This window comes from Lonchura striata, chromosome 4 (assembly GCF_050655825.1).
Source record: "Lonchura striata isolate lonStrDom1 chromosome 4, ASM5065582v1, whole genome shotgun sequence".
Lineage (NCBI taxonomy): Eukaryota > Metazoa > Chordata > Aves > Passeriformes > Estrildidae > Lonchura > Lonchura striata.
Genome location: NC_140706.1, coordinates 67,063,076 through 67,083,276, shown reverse-complemented (window position 1 = coordinate 67,083,276; position 20,201 = coordinate 67,063,076). Strand labels below are relative to the sequence as shown.

Below are 20,201 nucleotides of genomic sequence, written 5' to 3'. Positions count from 1 at the left end.
TACAAAGCCACCACAGTGAGGATGTGAAATGGGAAAACAAACAGATAAATGTCATCTTGAACTAAGTTATGAATGACAGTCCCATAAAAATCTATAAAAGAAATCAGGCTCCCTCTGTTTCTATCAAAATAAGGAGCATTGACCTTTTACCTCTGCCTCACCTGTCTCAGCTTGCAAATCTGACAGCTGCAAATGTTATTAAATGTATCCACAGAGTAGTAATGTAGTGATTAAAAATAAAATACTACTTTGTCATGTTTACTGTCTTTTACAAGACCTCAATTTGCTTTATATGTATTGAAAGAGTTAAATAACTGCTGGTGTTACATGGTCTAAATTCCAAAACAGTGGAAAAAAGGAGACTGTATATACTGTAAAAATTCTGAAGACATTCAAGATAAGTAACAGATGGCAAGATAATTCACAAAAAAAAAAAAGGCAAAGGAAGAAATGATATTGCTGGAAAATAAATGCAGAGTGGTCAAAGCAGAGGGAATTGTAGGGATAATTTTATCTCTGATAGTTGGGCAGAAAATAGACCAAGAGAGATGAGAAAAGGCAAAGAGTGAGGGGAGGGAGTGGTGGAAGATACGTGCATATGACTGCTTTTAATCAATGACGAAAAAGGATTGGTAAAGTGAGAAGAGATGACTGAGAAATAAATTTTATGTTCCTTAGAGTTTGTTTCTTTATAGAAGTGTGTTTATTTGGTTCATTTTGTGAGAAATTGAAAATAAACATGAAAACTGTGGAACAAAGGTAGTGACAACTCATGTGGATAACAATCTTGTCATATAACCTGCCTAAATCCAAGGCTGATAACTTGCTAAGCTCCCATTATAAATTTCAACTGGAAAATATTCCTCTTATTTTTCAAAACCCCAGAGACAGTAATATTCATTGCAAGTGGAATGATCCCTACTTAAGCTCTTATTATTTCTACATCTTGTCTCAATTCTATTGGCTCAGTAGGAGTAAATCACCAGCCAGGGACCACATTGACTTTGATGTAATCTCATAAAATCAGGGCTATTTCTTGTGAGGCATTCAGGATCAGGATACTGCTGAAAGGTGAAACGTAGCAGGTGGTGTAGTTTCATAACCTGGCATTTTAGAAGGATGTCCAGCCCAGCCTTGCTCAGTCAGACCTTGAACTCCTTCAAGCACAGAGTTTCCACAGCCTTTCAAAACAAACTGTGCTACTGTTGGATTTATGGGAATGATGTTTCAATAGCTGGTGTGCCTTGTGCATGGCTGCATTATGTGGTACAGACCTGACCTTCTCAATATTCTGTCATCTTAATGCCAGTCACCTCTTAAGAGCCTCTGCAAAGAATGAGGCTGTGGGGAAGTGTAGAGTGCTGAAGAGAAAGAGTAGTGAGATTCATTGTTCTACACCACAAAATATGAAGGATAGCATTCTGATAAGAGGTCTCTGAGGACTTGCAATGAGGGTGGGATGAGGCAAGCTGAAGGTCAACAACTCTCTGCCTGTGGTCTTTTGGAGAACTTCTGTGCAGAACAGTGTGGTTCTATGAAATAAGCAGGAAAAATGGTGCTCGCTTTTGTAGGCACACAGTTTGTGGTGATTGGGGTGGGGCTGTGGCTGAGCCTCATCCCCAGTGGGCACAGCTGTGAGGAGCAGGTGGGCAGCACTGACAGCAATGAGCCAGGGAGTGCCCAGGGGCACTGAGCAACCACCAAAGGGAACAGAGGGCACACAGGGGCAGTGCATCAGCATCAGGATGTAAAGGGTTGGGCTGAAGGACAAGAAGGGCAGGTGCTTGCAGCCTTCTGGAGTGGTGTTACTCTGTGTGGGTTGAAGCCTTCTGGAATTCTATGGTGATACTCTGTGTGTTGTGGCCATCTTAACTGCCACACGTGCTGTGACGTATGCTTTGACATGCTTTCAGCAGAGACAGTGATACTGTGGCCCTCAGGTGCTGAGATCTGTTGGTAGGATGAAAAATGTTCTGTACCTGCCCTTCCTGATGTCTCTGGTCTATTTGGGTTAGAAAGCTTTTAGAGGAAAAGATCACCTTTCTTGCTGGGTACTCAGTATAATAGATCTACCACAGTCTGGCTGTTACTGTGATAGAGAAAGACAATAATATTTGCTCATAGAGAGTAGGCTGGTTTTGTTGGGGTTTGGGACCTTATGATTTTCCCTCAAAGTACCTGTCAGTGAGCTCTGAAGAAAGCTGGCAAGTTATGTAGGAGAGCAGGTTCACCTGACCACTGAGACCTCTCATCCTGTCTCCTTACCTAATGCTGTCTAGTTATAATTAAAGTTGTTATCATTCCCTTTGGCAATCCTTGAGTTCCTCCTGACATGTAAAACGTATTTATTAGCATGGTGTATGGATAAATGAAGCAGTAACTGTGGGGGAAAAGTAGAGTTTTTATATTTATGTGACTAGTAAGTGGTAAAGCACTAAATCTCATTAAGGATCTCTGCTTTCAGGAAAAATTGGTCAGTACAGCATCAACCTGTTTTTTCCTTCTGAGTCTGTATTCTTGCACCCAAACAGTATTTAAGAACATTTGAATGCTTTACTTTGCAACAATTTACAAAATGCCAATACTATTAGCCCATGCTTTTCCCTAGAAATTCCTTAATTCCAACATCATTGAGAATATCAGAGCTTACTCAATTCCAAATTGTGTTTGCTATTTTTTTTTTGTCCTCAAAATGGCCTGTGGCTCATTTACTGTGTATTTTTCAAGCCCTGCTTTGAATGCTAACTTGTGACTTTTCTTCTTGCTTTTTTTTTCCATGGTACTTACTACTGCAGGAACTGTGCTGGGAACCATTGTTTGAATTTTTAGTTTGGAAACTTGAAAAATATTTCTGTTCCAAGTCACCATTTTCTACAGAACAGAATTCTGAATTTATATTTTGTAAGAACTAGAGGAGATGGGTGTCTATGTGTTTATACACATACATCTTATTATAATTTTATTATACTAGGTTTACTAACTGCCTTTCATACTCACACTTACTCCTGTCTGTCCACTTTTACTGAGGAAACAGTAAAGGAGTGTAAGGAGAGGAGACATTAATATATGCTTTTTTTTGTTCTGTATCACTTCATGCCCCTTGACTCTGGCCACAAATCCACAACTATTCTTTCCTAAATCTAAAAGAGTCTTCCAAAATAAGAAGTTATTCCTTCAAAAAATACAGTGTTTTGGCACATAATCCTTAGCAGAGAGTCTCTGCCTTTGAGAGTGGAAGTAATTAAAATCAAAGTTTACTGTTTTAAAATGGAGGGTTCTATGAGTTCCAGCAGTACAAGAGATTCTTATGGATCCTGTGACAAGTTTGATTCTTCTGGGAAGAACACATTCCAATAGATGTCAGCTCCAGTTCTAGGGAAGGACATGTAGCCTGTTTGAAAGGCAAGAAAAATGAAGGCCTGCATATTTCATGATACATCATGTGCTGCTCAGGTGCAGAGGCAAAAATTCAATCCTTTACAAGCGCGTCTGCCCAAACTGGAGCAGAGGTAGCTATTTTGCATCCCGCCAAAGTGTGTTTGATCTTGGAAGTTATAGAATATTTGTTTTATGACTATAAGAGTGCCAAGAAATTCTTTGAAGCAAAGTCTGTAACCTCTAAGGCTGAGATGGAATAGGATGAAACAGGAAAGTTACTGGAAAATGACATTGTTTAAAAAAAAAACCAAAACCCCCTAAACTCGAACCCAACAACCTTCCCCTCCAACTCTTTTTAAGCCTGCTTCTTTTAATTATATTGCCTGTCATGACTCTAATTCTTTAAATTAATTATGGTGACTGATATGAAGTCTAAAATGCCTTTTCCAATGTACACATGGTATGATGGATTGTGATTAATTTGAAATATAGAGGTCTGAAGTTTGATAGCTTATGAAGTACATTTTGTGATACAGCCTCAGCTTCCATTTCTTTATTGAACTGTCTTTCTGAATGTCATTAGAGTATTAGACCCAGAGGGAGACCATGTAAATGACAGATCACTGCTGAATAAAATTCCAAGTTTTCCTTTCTTCCTTCCAGACTGAGGTAGCATATTGCACTGCTACCTTGCCTGTTTTTACAGGCAGAAAGAAGCAGTCACAAAAAAATTTGCTTTATAATGGAGTCTGTGCTTGCATAGTAAAGTCTTTGCTGTACTGTCCCTTTGTGAACTTGCCTGGGTAGCACAGTATGTAAGTACTGGCTGAAATTATTTAATAGGAATATGTACTTCAGTCCCTGTGAGGGGTTTTTGATTTTGTTCCTTGCTCTTGGCTATTGAGTCCATCCCCCTGCAGTCAGTTGCATGACACCATGCTGGAAATGCTCTATAGAGCTGGGTTCTTGGTGACCAGGAACAACTTCAAGTCCCTTTCATCCCAGGTTCTGGGAAGTTCTGTGAGAGGCCTTGATAACTTCAGAAATTTGATTAAATCTTGGTTAACTGTACTTCCAAATAAGCCTATAATGAGAGTATGGGATTTTTGGCCTGGTGTGGTGTCTGGTTTTTCTTTCTTTTTTTTTTTTTTAATTGCCTTAAATAATCTGCAGTGGGAGCAGTAGCTATAATTGTGCTTTGTACAGAGCCTAGAACAGTCATTCCCAAATCCTGAAACTATCTTCAATAAGATAGAAATAAGATTTTAGGACCTGCAACTAAAGTCTTGAAATTGATTTGGCAGCTGCTTTTAAGCCAATCTGAGGCCCCTTTCATACCATTGCAATTATTGCAGGTATTATAGCTCTCTCCTGTGTATGAAAATCTAATGGCTACTGTCTTTTATTCCTTTTTGTACCACTACAGGCAAAGCTAGTCAGGTTTAATGTGAATAGTGAACATAACTGTGCTTTTTTTAAAGATCAGAGATGACAAAAGGGGTTCTCTGAAAGCAGCTTGGTGGGCAGAGCAGTTAAGAACTTCCCTTGAGTTGCTGATGAGCACTCAGGGCTTTAAACCTAAAGAAAGAAACAGATATGTGCTAGGGCTTGACAGAAAAATCCCTGATGCTAAAGTACAGATAGAAAAGGACAGATACCTTTTAAAACTACAGTGTGCAGGACAGCCCATGGAACAGTGCCAGCTCTGATAATCTATGCAAGATGATGCCTGATATTGGGAGAAAAAGATAAATGAACAGCAATATTATATTGCAAGAATTTGTAGAATGTGTGCGGCCAGGAGAAGAGGTTTGACAATCCAGCTATTAGCCCCAAGGAATTCCTCTTGGGAACAGCTCTTTAGGAGAATGTGAACAGTGCTGCACAGATAGCAAAAGAGACAATTATTAATTTGAAGCTGAGGATGCTGACACTTAGTTATTCTCATTATGAAATAATGGAATTGGCACTAAAGGAAAAAAAAAAAGCAGTGGTCAGCTAGAACACGAAAAGGTAAAAATTTGTTCTCAGGAGGAGAGTTTGTGAAGTAATGGGTAATGGTAGTTTATCTTTAAACAGCCAAAAAAGCACTCAGTCATTTTTTGAGGAATTTTTTTTCTCCACGGACTGTACAGGAAATGCAGGCTCCTGAATTAAGGTGTAAAGTAGGTTGTCATACAATTGCTCTGTAAATGTCTGGTTGTTCATTATTGCTTATTTAATCACATTTTCAGGGTAATAGTACCCATGATAGGTTTTAAACCTACAAAGTCCTCAAATCCTATGGTTAGGTGTACATCAAGACAGATTTGAGAAGATGATCTCCACATTCTTTTTGAGCAATGAAGTGCCAAAAAAAATGAGCTTGACATTATTCAGCTGTGCCACAGTTTGTGATTCAGAGAAATATTTTTTAAAAGTAGAAATTAAAATTAACAGTACATTTTTGATCTGAGAGCAAGTAAAAAAGTTACATGTTAGTCAGTTTTAAAACTAGTTCCTACCAAATGTTGATCTTGGCAAACAAAAACTGGGATGATTTTGTGTGCAGACCCCCAAAGAACCAGATTAAGTGAATTAATTCACACCAGTTACCATGAGAATGCTGGATGATGTAAATGCTTTTTTCTATAAGTACAAATTTCTGTCAAGTGGTTTAGAAACACAAGACTATATGGGACATATTGGAGGTTTATCGAACATTTGCTGGGTTTAGTAAACAGAGGAATAAAAGGATATAAAGTTGCAGGTATTACTATATTAGTCTGTGCATGGAAATACAGCCGTATGAAACTAGTGGCATGTGAATTATCCCAGGAAACAAAAGTTGAAAATGGACATTTATGACCTAGGCACTGAATGAAGCACCACAGTAACCATCTCGGTGACATAATGAGCTCAGTATTTCTTGTATCTGAGCTGTAATTTCAAAGCCTCTGCAGGCACTGCAGATCTTTTTAGATCTTCCTAATTCACCATGCAAAAGAGGAATTTCCTGTCTAATCCTATCCCTATTTAAATTTTTACATAGGATCATTAGTAGGGTTAGCTATAAGGTGTTTGTCTCATTAGTGTGGTGCTGAAAGAACTTAACCTCAAGAGTTGCAGTTTTACTCTACATTAAAATGTTATGCAAATTCCCCATCTCACTCAGGGTATCAGAGGGAAACACAGATGCTGTTTTATTATTCTCAACTCACTTTTGACTTGTTTTACTAGGCTTTGGGCTCAACAGGCCCAGAAGTAATTAAATGCTTCCTTTGTGCTATTTGGAAAATCCTTCATTAGCAGTGTTAGCTTCCTTCAAAATTAATGCTGTGCACACCAAATTGAACTGCACAGGAAAAAACCCATAAAATTTCTTCTTTAAAGCTAAAAGGGAGTGGGAATTCTTCTGCTTCATGGCCCTATATTAAGCTTAACCTATTAATATCTTCCTCATCCATTAGAGAGGGGACTATTAGACATCTTTTGTTCAAGGTTAGTTTGGGGTCTTCACTGATTTGTTATGAAGAAAATTAAAGCAGTGCTTGAAAAGTCAGGAGGTTGGGAAAGGATTTAGGAAAGGAGATACAATACAGTACCAGTGATAATGTTAAACCAAGCTGCTGCTCTTATCAAGGCAGTTGGGTTCCTTGAGCAATCAAAATCCTTCATGTGAACTTGTTCCCCCTCCCCACCACTAAACTATCAATATGTGACTGTTGTCTTCCAGGTATTTTGCTGTAATTAACAAATCAATATCCCCATGACTTGATTGTTGATCCTCCTTCTGTGACTGTATTGGCTGTAGGAAGATGACTAGTTAAAGACAAGCTATCTGGCTTGGAAATTCCTTGAAAAACCCAATGAGGTGCTTGGCTTTTAGTATGTTGCTTCCTCTGGATCTTGCAGCAGGTCCTGGAATGCAGCTGAACAAATAACTTTAGGAGATGTATTTTTTAAAACGTGATCCTTCAAATCAGTGGGACTGATGTAGCCTGCAGAATTTCCGAAATCTTTCTGAAGAGATTTCCTATGGACTTGAGTTCTACCAACTCATGGAAAAATTGATATTGACCAATGATTCTGAATGGCCTGGCTTAGCAGACAAAAAATATGTTAAAATAATACAGGAAAAAGTAGCGAGAATATTTAATTTGAGACCAGTGAGAGATTGAAAACTTTAAAACTGCTGTTTGGATACATCTAACTAATGTATGGTGAGGTATTTGGTAGTTCGTGTGCCAGTGAAAATGTGAAAAGATTATTTTTCAGTGCACTTCAGGAAGATTTATGGCAATTATATTCTCTGGTAGCAGAGCATAATAAAGAGCTAAAGGAAAGTTGGATGAATGCTTGTTTTCAAGCTTCTTAAATAGGAACACATGAAATTATTTATATAAAATAAAAGCTAAAGTGAAGATGGTGGCAAAATCATCTACTAAATAATCCTGTAATGTAAAGCCCTCCTATAGCTCTTGCCTGTAGTGACAGTCACATCTGCTTGTGAAGATAGGTTTGTCCAAACAACAGGAAGATTTTCTGTCAAATGTTTTCCAAATATTTTGGAAACTGTGAAATAATTCCTCAATCCCATAAAATTTCTATTAGGTAGTCTTCTTCTTTAGATTAATAAATTATAAAAATTGAATCTACAATGAAGGCTAATAAGCCTTGGTAAGATCAGCATGACTTTTCCTCTTGAATGAGTTTATGGTCAAGTAACAGGCACTGTAATATTGTTATGACAACATAGCACATTGAAATAATGCTTGAAAGAGCCCATTAAATTGAAAAGCTATTTGGGTACTTGACTATTTGATCTGTGGAGCAAACTTTTCAGCACTGTTTATTGAGGATTATTTATTGAGGAGTCAGAAATTTGTAATAAAACTAGTGACAGAACAGTGCTGTAAGAAACTAAATTTTCTGTTAGAAGCATAAGATTGCTGCTATTGGAAAACAGTGACTGTTTTTCTTAGTGATTTAGTCTTATTTATGATTGAGTTTTGAATTAACTGCAGTAACATAAGACTTACGTATGAGATCCCCCTCAGTGCACACATCTGACTGAGGTACATTCGCAATCATAGTAGAAAAGAAAAATGTTGGCCTGGGTAAAAGAAAAAGATAAAGGATATATTATTATACCATGGAAAACACAGGTGAGATTAGCACCACTTCAGTATTAATTTCTCCTCAGATTTTGAGAGTTTTGATGTAGAATTCTGTTCCCAAAGTCTAAGTCAGGGCCAAGTCTGAACTCTTGGTCCTTGCAATTGATCTAGCACTTCACATTGACCTTCCATGCTAAAATCTCAGCAACTGCAGCTGTGTCTTTGCATCCCAATCTTTTGGGGGTGCGTAGGTATTAGTAGCTGGAATTTTGGTGAGTTGGAAAACTTTAAGATGCAAAATCTTACAGTATGTGTATTCATATTGACAGCTAATGGTTATGAATCATACTTCCCTTGAGGCAGAAATTATTATTTGACTTCATATGCATAAAACAAGGAAGATTTTGTTTTATCCCTTTTGAACTGCCCTTGGTTTGGTCCCTTATTGGGTTAAATTTTAGTGTTCTCATCCATTTAAGTAATGATGATGCACTTTATTTACTGTCATCTAAACTTAGAGGCCTGTGACGAATAACTAAAATCAAATTTAGGACAGAAACAAAAAGCATATTGACATATCCTATCAATCTATGAATTAAAATAAGAGTAATCAAAAGCTATTTTTTTAGCAGCTATGGAGAAATAACTTATTATTGTTTAGTTTCAGATAGTGTTACTAGAAAATTGATACATATTTTTCTTCTATAGTCACCCTTTGCATCCTACTCAAATCTTCAGTCTCTAATTCGAGCAGAGAGGTTCTTCAGTTTGTCATATTTTGAGAGTCATCATAGAATCATAGATTACCAGTTTGGAAGGGACCTCAAGGATTATCTGGTCCAACTTCTCCTCATGAAAACATGATCCAGACAAGATGGCCCAGCACCCAGTCCAGCTGTATCTTATAAGTGTCACATGTTAGGGAATCCACCACTTGCTGAAAAATATTCCAAGAGCTGATGATTCTCACTGGGAGAATTTTGTCTCTTGTGTCCAATCAGAATTTCCCTGGGAGCGACTTGTAACCATTACCCCATATCTTTTCCTCCTTCCTGTATCTTCTTTGTAGCCACTCATTTAAGGACTGAAACTGCCTTAAGCCTTTTGCTCTCCAGGCTGAACTTCCCAGTTCCCTCAGCCTTTTCTCGCATGGCAAGCTTCCCAATCAACATTTGTGGCTCTTCCCTGGAGCCTCTCCAGCCTATCCATGCCTTTTTAGCATATTGGGGACCAAAACTGAGCATAGCATTCCAGGTGTAGCCTGAGAAATGCTGAATGGAGTAAGGGCTTCTTTATCTTGCAGGTGATGCAGCTCATTTTACATGGGGATGCCCAGGTCTCTTTCCAGAGTGCCACTCTCAGCTGGGCAGATCCCAGATTGGAAGGTTTAAAAATGTTTTGCAAACACTTTCCTTGGTTGTTTATCAGGTGCTTCAGCCTAGTAAGCATGTTTTTTAAACATATGAAATCCTGGGGGGAAGAAATTGTGGGGTCTAATAGTGATTTGATGGTTTTACTAAGAGCTGCTGGAATACTTGCATGTTGGACAAACAAAAGGAATTTAAAGGAATTTCTTTACCTGCAAAGTATATTACAGAAGTACCAAACCTATCCTATTTGTTGTGAAACCTTTATGCACTAGTGCAATTTCTGTGGTTCCCCTACACTTTGCTTTCCTTAGTTTCTTTTTTAATTTATGTTTAGTCTTTGTGTACTCCAGCAGTGTCATTCTGCATCTACTCAGCTGAAACCTTTGAAAAGGTGGAGGGCTGGCACTGTGCTGCATTTTAACTAGTTGGGGTATTTTTTGTCATCCTAAGTACAGTTTGATATGGGAATTTTGGTTTCATTTATTGTCAAATGCTAAAGATGTTAGTGTATGGTGCCCACACCTTTAAATAATAAAACTCCTATATTTGTTTGCAGATATTCTAATCTGTTGTTAATAAACTTGAAAGAATACAGTCTTGTCTAATAAACACATCAAACTAATGGGTACCAAAGCAGTTCAGAAGAGTGTTTGTTGTTTGGTGTTTAGATTTCAGTCAAAATTAATCAACAATGGATGGGGCCTGCTGTATTTATTAGCAACACAAATCCCTGTGATTCAGTGCCAGGTCCCTTTGACTCATTCCAGTGTATGCTGGCAAGGGTACAGGACTGATAAATACTTACATCCTTGTGACTGGGAAAGAAAGAGGGGAGGGGGATAGGGCTGAGAAAACAGACCTCACAGTTGGCGTGGGTTCCTTGAGAGCCATTTTGAATGTCTTTCAGAGTGAGCTCGCTTGTAAATGGGAAGTCATTGATTCAGGAAGAGTAGAGGCTTTTTTCTTTTTGAAACCTTCAGCTTTGCAGATGGCTGGCTGTATAAGCCTGCATGGTTTTGTTCTCACTTCCCCTCCCAGGATACTTTCTTTCCACAGTTTTAATTTTTGTTCTCCTTTGGTTTTTATTGAAGATCTTTAAGAGATGCAGTTATTGACTTTAAGAGATACAGTTATTGACAGGAGAAGTTCTGTTGCAGACCTGCTCCTTCTTGGAAACATCTGTAATGGTCTAAACCTTTTCTTGGCAGAGAAAGTGAAGGTGTTTGAACTTTGGATGTTTAGTTTTTAAGTTCCATTTGCGAATTCAAGGCAAATTATGGCTCATTTTGTGGAGGGTAGAAATGAATGGCTATCACCAGAAATGTTTCTGTCAAATCAATTGAAAATCCTGTTTCTCTTTGCTCCAGCCACTTGTGAAACTGGAAATACAGAGGTTCCACTCATGGGAATTTTCTGTCCTGCAAAATTGGAGAAGTTTATTTTCCCTGCAGATGCTGGCTTGCACTTTTGCTTCTGGAACCCTAAATTCTGAGTCTATGAAGTAAAAACACTTCAATAATGAACAGAAGCATGTTGAATTTCTTGTAAGAACTGCTTAGTGATAAACTGTGTGAGGAAACAAGTTTCAGCATGTTGTTCATACACTACTGGAATTTCAATAATGTTATCTCCGGGAATAGTAGTTGCACTTGATACTGATAAGTAAACCAGTCAGGTCACAGTACATGCTACAAATTCTTGTTCTTGACATGACACTTGCTGTTTTACAGCTTTGAACCAAATTTTCTTTTTCTACTAGCCAAATGACTCCTGAAAGTTCAGGACAATTTCTGAGGAGAGGAGCTTACAGTAAAAGGGACTTCTGAAAAGGCTGCTTGAACAAGGAGAATTCAGCTATTGATTATGGGAGAAAAAAATGATGCAGAGGGGAAATTATTGTGACAGTATTGCTATATGTCAGCTTATTTTTAGTCTTACAGAATATTGGTGTGGAACGTGTGCAGTTTACCACTGTGATTACAACAAATCCTTCTCTTGCTACTTCTCATTTCTAGGAACAGACAGAAAATACAGACTTCCTTCAGAAATAGGGAGGCTGCCTTAGAAGTGGAGTTACTCACAAAGATAGTTTAGTACCTTGCATAGTTGCTTTGGGTATACTTTGGCATCTTCTAATTTGAAAATATTTGTCTTGTGTTCCTCCCCCTCTTTATTGACATTTTAATTGGTGTTCTCTTAGGTATTGAGTGAAAATAATGTTTAGTGAACAAGTAGTTCAGGAGAGGGCAATTATGATTCAGAATATGAGCTAGGTAAGAATTATGGTTCTCTTTATTTTTCAAAGCTATTTAGAAAATGATCTAGGAGAATCATCTTTATGATCTATGTTGTTCATGAAATCTTCAATGTCTTCTTAGGCTGAAATATCTGTTCCATGCTGTTCCAAGTTTTTGAGGCTATGAAATTTATGGCTCTGTGGTATCATAACCTTGTGTCGTTTATCTGAGTGCAACTGAATGATTAAAGTCCTGAGTTTGAGGTGAATGTTTTAATTTAATTTTAGATAACATATAAAAAAATACTTGTATAAAAGTTTCCTTTCTTACCACCATGCCTTTGAATAAACTAATTTGCTAAAGCAATTGTGGAAAGTGGTTGTATAGAGATCATTTGGTCTTTGCCCCAAGAATTTGCAGTCTTTTCCCTTCCCACTGGTGCTCTTGTTTAGCTGATGCCTACAGAATAACCACAGAGTTTCATGACATGCACAGCAGCTATAAAGAACTGTGTTCCCAGAATGGGCAGGAGCAAGCTTGCCAGAATATTCAGCAAACAATTTCCCTCAGGTCCTGCTGTTACTGACAGATGGCATTACAACTTAGAAATACAGTTTACATGCTCTTTTTCACTTGTTTTCCCTTAGGATCATTTGGATTCTCGCAGAAAATTCCCTTTTGGTGAAACAGGGGTGGGTTATGAAACTGTTTCCACTGAAGTGTTCAGCAGACACAGAGGAAGTGCCTTTTTATCACTTGGAGGCAAAATAATTTCAGAATATTTTTAAGTGTGGAATTATTGTGGTGTTTAGGCAGTAGGAAAAAGAAAATTCATCATATGTTTTGAGTTAAACTTTTGTCCCTAGAATCTATTTTTATAGATTTTTTTTCCTTCCTAAATAAGAAAGAAATTGAACTTCAAGATTTTCAGAAAAATGGATTTCTTTTTTTTACCATCTGTTTGGAGCATTTACTATATAGTGCTGAAGACTGGCTGGCGCTTGATCTTTCTAGTAACACTGCTGATGAGGTTGCTGTTTGTGCCAATTGGAGTGTTGATTATGTAGAAGTATCCAAATGTGACTATAGTCTATCACTTTCCTTATTTTGTACCAGTTATCAAAATCATAACTTTTGATCTCCATTAAATTAGTTTTTGTCACATGCAAGACAGAAGTGTGGAAAAAAAAAGTAGGAGTGTCATATCCTCAAATCACTTCCCTGTTTGTCTCTCTCAGGCTTTGTCATTGTCCTTCACTTTTCCTTACTTACCTTCTCTCAAGTACTTCCTTTGGAAAAAATGAAACAGCAGGAAGTTCCACTGTCGTGGAAGTTGCCAGTGGCACCTGCTGACAATGCACCTTGGTCAAAAGCCTGACTTTACCAGTTACTTTTAAGTGCTGATCTCCCCATCCCCATGATTGCACTGGAAATGAACCTGATGGGGAAAAACGTAATTTGGCTGGTAACATCTCTTGGAAGGGTCAGCCTTGTGATGCATTGGGGTAGAGTGGAAGTCTCTGATGTTGGTTTAATGATTAAATTATTGGAATGGAGAACACAGAGGAGCTATGTGAATAGAAAAGGAAAATATGTTTGGGGAGGCCACCCATGCCCCACCCAGGTGTTGGCGCCATTCTTTCCAAATACCATTCAGGGAAGCCCCCTTCACTACACATAGCCAGCATAAAGCTCCTCATAAAACAATGTCAGAACATGTGTTAAGGCGTTCTTTATTTCATTTTAATATTTTTTTTTTCAGCAAGATTGAAAACTTTATTTTTTTGTCTGGTATTTGTGAAAGGAAGTGTTGGGTGCTCCAACTATATACTATTTTCTGAAATACTTCTTTTGCTTTTATGGGACTGCAGTTAACAAAAAAGCAAGTTTTAACCATTCATTTAATCTATTTTCTTCCTGGACATCATAGGCCTGTCTTTCTCTGCTAGAAAGGATGGGGGAGCAGGGCAGGAAGGAAATGAAGCTATGGAACAGGCAAACAGAAGAGGTTAAACAGCCCATGTTTTGGGTGTCCTGCTACCCATGGAGTCTGCAGCTCTTTGTCAGGTATCCAGACTTCTAATCAGCTTGAGGCTGGGGATCTGGGTGGATCCAGCTGCAAGGAAAGTAACTTGCCAACAAAAGAGGTAGTTAGAGATGGTCCAGGATAAAGACATGGGCTTAGGCCAAAGGGAGGGAGTGAAGGAGACACCATTAAGGTATTCATGTGGTATCTGGGTGTCCACTGAATGTTGGTATATTTGCACAGAACAGAACCATCAGAGGAGAAGAAAGAGATTTTAGAACCAGGCAGAGATGATCATCTAGATATGTAGGTTCAAATCCTGGCTCAGAACTGGGTAAGAGATACAGAGACAAGCTTTTCCAAATGTCATGGCTAGCCAGATTAATTGATCATATTTAACTTCCAATTTAAGGAATGCAATTTTCCTAGACTATATGGCATGTTAGCTGAGAGGAAGAATATATGCATTTAGCCCTGCACCTGCTAGGTGTGCACGAGGAACCAGATTTACTGGGGAAGAAAAGTGTTTGCAAGCTTCCTGTTACAAGCAAAAAGCCCCTGGTTGTTTCAGGGCCATCTAGTAGTATGTGAAACAAGAATTTGCTATGCTATCTCAGATCTTTCACTGAGGAAAATAACAGCTCCAAAACCAAAGCTTGATGGGAAACATTATTGTGTAGGAGAGAAGAGCAGTATCTGTAGCAAGGAAACAATGCAAAGTGTGTTGGTTAAGTGCTGGGGTGAGCTACTCTGGCAAAATGAATCGTTGCAATTAGTTAGGCTTTGTTGTGTGCATCTTCGGACAGCTGGGCTGGGAGGAGCTGAGAGCAATGTGTGAGTCAAAGGTGGAACCATACACAAATGGAGAAGGTTTTTTCTCTTACCAGTGGGAGGAATGGAGTACAAGCTTGGAGGTGAGAGTGTATCTGACTCATGCCAAAGAAGTTGCCCATCAGCTGGATAGATTCTGTCACATTTGCTTTGTGAGTGGTAAGTGCAGTGATGTATGACCTGCCCACAGTTTTTTCCATGTCCAAAAGAGTGTTTCTGCATTGCCCATGTTGGAACAATACAAGGACTTCAAAGTAAGGCTGTTTTGGTACCTTTTGGTCATACAGGTAAAAATGTTTCCAGAATAATTGCCTGACAAATGACAGTCAAAGTTTTGCTTTTGCTGTAAAGGCTCTAATACTTAAGTATGTATTTTTCTCTCTTTAAACCATGCAAGTTCCTAAACATGCAGGCATCTAAACCACTTTAGTGAGGTTACATAAATCATGATTGTCAATGACAGTAATTATTGGGTTTGAAGGGCGATGACTTCAAAATAAACCCTTATTTTTCCAGGCACCAGAGCTTGAAATATGTGCATCTTTCCATGCCAATAACAAGTATGTTAGCACCCCAATTCATTCTCCTCCCCACAGTCTTTGCCTTTTTGTCTTTCACAGGCAAGGGTCAGTGGAAATAGGCAAGTTGGAATATTGCCCTAAGGAATTTTCCATGCAACAATATGTTATTAGAATTTGTGTCTGAACTTTTAATAGAACAGAGACATGTATCTATATAATAAGAGATCCTAGCTGAGCTTCTTAACCCAGGTGCATGTGTTCCTACCTCTGCTGAAGACAAATGAAAGGGAATGCCCCCTCCAGTTATTAAAATGATGAAAGATGTGGAGTTCTAGGATATCATCAAGGTTTACTGGTGTTGTATGTTGAACTCAGAGATGCACTGTAGCTTGGAGGCTGCCATGGCACCTGTACACTCTATGACTAGATACCACTGGCTGCTTGTCCTGCAGCAAATATGTGGTTCCTCATTACTTTTGTGGAGGTCTGTTTGCCTGCTGAGACCTGATGGCTTCAGCTGAACGTGTTGTTTCCCCATTTGTGTCAGATTTGCAGTACCCAGAGGCTGTAATTTCTTTTTGGAGGTGAGGTTTTTTTTTTTTTTTTTTCTTTTTTCTTCCTGTGGGTGATAAGCAGTACAGGAATTATGAGCTCAGACAACAGCTGGAACTTGTGATGTGGCAGTCAATTGGTTGAGGCTGCTGAGGAGGGGATGTAACTAAACAAAACTGATAGATTTAACTGAGTAAGGAAATGTTTAACTTCCAGATGTTTAAACTGTAATCCCTCTGATGAAAACTCCTATCCTCCTGTGTTTGGAATGGATGGATGGGAAAGCATTGTGTGCTGTGCCTATCTGGCTGCCCATGTGCCACTGCAACATGCCGAGGAGCAGCAGTGCTTGTGCTGTTTCTTCTTTCTGGAAGGGAATTAAAAAAAATTTTCCTACAAGTGAATGTGTGCCTAGAGGATGCCACAGCTATGTCTTTTGCATTTTAAATTAAAAAGTGTCAATGTTAGATAATGCTGAGGTAAAACTGAAAATACCTGTAATGAACCCACAAATCCTAGTTCATCATTAAAATACTTCTCTGCAAACAGCCAGGCAGAAATCTTTCCAGTGTCCAGAGAGGAATTCCCCCAGCACAGAAAATCCCTACACATGGTAAAGGGCTGCTACTGCTGAATTTAAGAAATCTGTGCAAAAAGTGTTGGCATGGAGAACATCCCATGGGCTGGTTAGGCTGGGGCAGCGTGCTCTCATGTAGCAAGAGCTGGGCAGTGCCATAGCAGCACTTTGTTCCTGCCCCAGCACTATGCCAGAACTGGAGGCAGACCTGGAGCATAGGTGTTTCTACCCCACCAGGAGTTCTTACTGTAGGCATGATTTTCCTTCTTGCTGCCTCCCATGAGAACTTGTCCTCCTTCTCCTCCCACCAGCTGTCCTGGCCATGGCCTCCTGTCCCAGAGGAAGGGAGGCTGCCTGTTGGTCTGATTCTTTTCATGGTTTTCTTGTGTTTCCATCTAACTCCTGTAACCTTTCCAACTGCAGCTTGTCTCTGTTTGCCTGGTGACAGGCGAGTGTTGTCATGGCTTCCTTGTGAGATCCTCTGAGGATCTCACTCACCTCTGTTCTTCAAAACGGCCTGAGGTGCTTTGCTCTTTTGTAGCAGAGCCATTCCCTCTGCTGCTTGTGCAGCTGTTGTTCCTTTGCCAAATGGAGCATGTTACCCCGTGGGGGAATGAACAGTTGTGGCTTTCAACTTCCCATTCTTCAGGGTTTTGTCTGGCTTTTTGAGGATGTAATGGAATGGCCCAAAAAATCCAGCTGGGGATTTCCTCATATTCCTTCTTCAGCGGCCCCACCAGCAGCATGATCTCTGTGACTTCAGGCAATCTCAGAGGCTTCATAGGGCTTAGCTCTAATTTCAGCACGCATTTGCCTGTTTCATTTGATTCTTTCTTATTTTGAAGGGTTTCCAGCCATGTATTGCTGTACTTGCACTCTACATATGCAATATCTGTTTTTGTCTGCACCACGTCTTTGTTAAAAATGAGCAGAACTGCCACATATATTTTTTCTGCCTTTTGGAAGATAGGAATATAAAGTACATCAGCAAATTTAGTGCAGAGACTTTCTGTGAGACTTGAGTTGATATTAACTGTGAGGAGAAAAGTGAAAATCTTCTGGGCTCTGTACTTTCACTTCCTAATATTTAAAGGCTCCCACATATCACACCTGAGAACTTTCCTTTCTCCAAGAAAAGCAAGTACCAAAGGAAGATGACATACAGGCTATTTTCTTATTAGCAGGTAAGTTTACCTATCCACAATTTGAGTGAATAAATTGGTTGCATAATTTTTCATTAAAATCACATTAACTGATAAGGGAATTACTGAGAAGGACCAGAGGTCTAGTTGTTTCTTGACTGCATACATAGAAAGCTAATATTAAAACTGAAAGAAATTGAAAAGGTCCCAATAAGATCGAAATCACTTTTCACAATAACAGCATAGCAGCAGCGATAAATTATGAGATTTAATGGACCCAAGATTTTTTTGATCCCAAATAAAACCTCAAAGTACCTTGTGCTTCAAAACATGTTTTCTCTCTCTAGAGCCCATGCTTCAGATAATTTTGGAATTTTCCTCCACATTATCACTGGATGATGTAGAATTTCCTCAGACTAAAACCATACCGGATCTTGGTCAGTGTGTACACACAGTTATTTCCTGCCCACTGCAGTTTAATGTTTTGTTCTGGTATGAATGCTAGCAGGGCAGGCAGGCTCAAAGCTATCCTAATTCTACCACAATAAAAGTCTTTACACTGTGTGATTTGAAGGCTAAGGACTCACTCTTCAACAGAGAGGAAAGGGGTGGCTTCTGAAAGCTACGAGTTCTTTTCTAATGCACCTTTGTGAACAAAGCAGTGACACTGCACATGTGGTATTAGCAGGATATTGTCCCCAAGGCTGTGCAGCCATCCCCCTACACAGGTGCCACATTAAGATATTTTTTAATTGCACTTCTCTAATAGAAAGCTGGGCAATCCTCACCTGCCATGAATTGATGTTTGGGATTAGTGTGTGTGAGAGGCATGTGAGCTACAGCTCAGCTTTGTGTCAGGTTGAGGAATTCAGTGCTCCATAAACCCCAGAACTGTGATCCTTGTGGGACTGGGCTGCAGCCAGTCAAACATTCTATCAATCAGGAGGACCCCTGCGTGGTGTGGCATGAACTTTTACAATTCAGAGCAGTGTGGGACTCTGCTGTACTCCATCCATCAGTCAAGTCTGCCTGCACAGTCCCTCCACAGGGGATACCTCTGCCTTTATGATGCTGGTCATTGACAAGCTGAGTTGTGATCAATCAGTCTCCTATCAGGCTGTACAATGGCTGCAGGACAACACAAGCTAGACTGCCCCATCCTGAAAAAAAAACCCAACCCACCCCCTGAAAAAAGTTAAATAAAATTACTTAAAAAAAAAAATCCATCTATTTTTTCCTATTGCCCAAAGTGATGTCCCCAACACTTTTCTGACAATTATTTTACAATTTTTCCCTTTTTTCCCCCTAAACATGGTTCTGAAGAATGTTTTAAATTATGATTATTTTTTCCCCTAAATTTTGTATGTGTCTGTGTTTGATTACCTAATCTTTTGGCACAAGGAAGCACCTCTGATCAGGCCCAGGCCTAGAATAACACAAGTATGGCAGGTCAGGATGGAAGAAGGTGGATTGGCACAGCAAGTGTGTTTACCTCATCCCTGGCTCTAGCTTGATTTATCAGTAGATTTGGCCCTATTTACTGTATTTTTTTTTTTGTAGCTTGTGTTGAAATATATCATATAAACCAAGAAAGGTTTGCAGGATAATAATTGTTTGGAGTGACCACAGCCAAATTAAAGAGAGATCATGGTAATATACACGGATCTGGTAGTTCCTGGGCATTCATCTGGTTCCTAATTTCTGCATGTTCCTACCTCATTAATTTAGGTACAAATGAGTAGATTTTAAATTTTTTATCAATACATAAATTGGCAGTTTGTGTGTTAATGGACTTATATATATACACACTTGTTTTTACTGCAGTGTCTTGTTTCTCTGTCATTTGTATCAACAACTTTTAAAGTGTTTTTTTTGGCAACACTTTTGTATCTGGGAAAATCCTGTAAATGGTGTCAATACTTTCAGCCTATAGTAGTTGAGTGAGTTAGGCAGCTCTTTGGAAGGACGGAGATGCTCTGTGGCACTGGTCCTTTATTGTCCAGGTCAGGACTAGAGCAAGCTGGGACATATTCCTGGCCTGGATTGAAGATTTTCCTTTCTGTTGCTGTCTCAGCCATTGTATGCTTGGTGACCTTGGCCAAATTTCTCCTAGGAGATAGGAATGCTCCTGTGTGCTATGCCCTACTCTGAGTTCTGCAAGTGAAAAGGTGGTAGACAAGAACTGGGCAGAAATTATCACGTCTGGGGAAGAGATGGGAGAGTAGGAAATAACTTGTGGTCCCAGCCCTACACATACTTAAATACTGGGGAGGAAATTTGCTGATTTCTAAGTGCTCATCTTACTTGGCAGGGCTGGAAAGCTCTGAAATGTCTGTGCAGGAAAACAAGGAGCGCTAATAGGAAAAGGCAGGCAGGTTTATATGAGGCCTGGGGCATATTAAGGCAAGGACACAGTGGATTTCCAGATCTCACCATAATAGGGAAAGGGAATCAATGTCCAGAATAGG

The 20,201-nt window shown here is 39.2% G+C and overlaps 1 long non-coding RNA gene across 17 annotated transcripts in view; it reads left to right on the top strand.

Moving 5' to 3' along the window:
- LOC144246137 (uncharacterized) overlaps window positions 1-20,201 on the top strand; it is a 207,838-nt gene that overhangs the window by 54,422 nt on the left and 133,215 nt on the right. For 12 of the 17 annotated variants that reach the window (XR_014955237.1, XR_014955230.1, XR_014955241.1 and 9 more), the window contains one exon: window positions 1-20,201. This exon is cut by the window's left edge; it is cut by the window's right edge and continues 54,312 nt beyond it. The exons of the other annotated variants lie outside the window; for them this stretch is intronic. This is a non-coding gene — a long non-coding RNA (uncharacterized LOC144246137). 17 annotated transcript variants of the gene reach the window in all.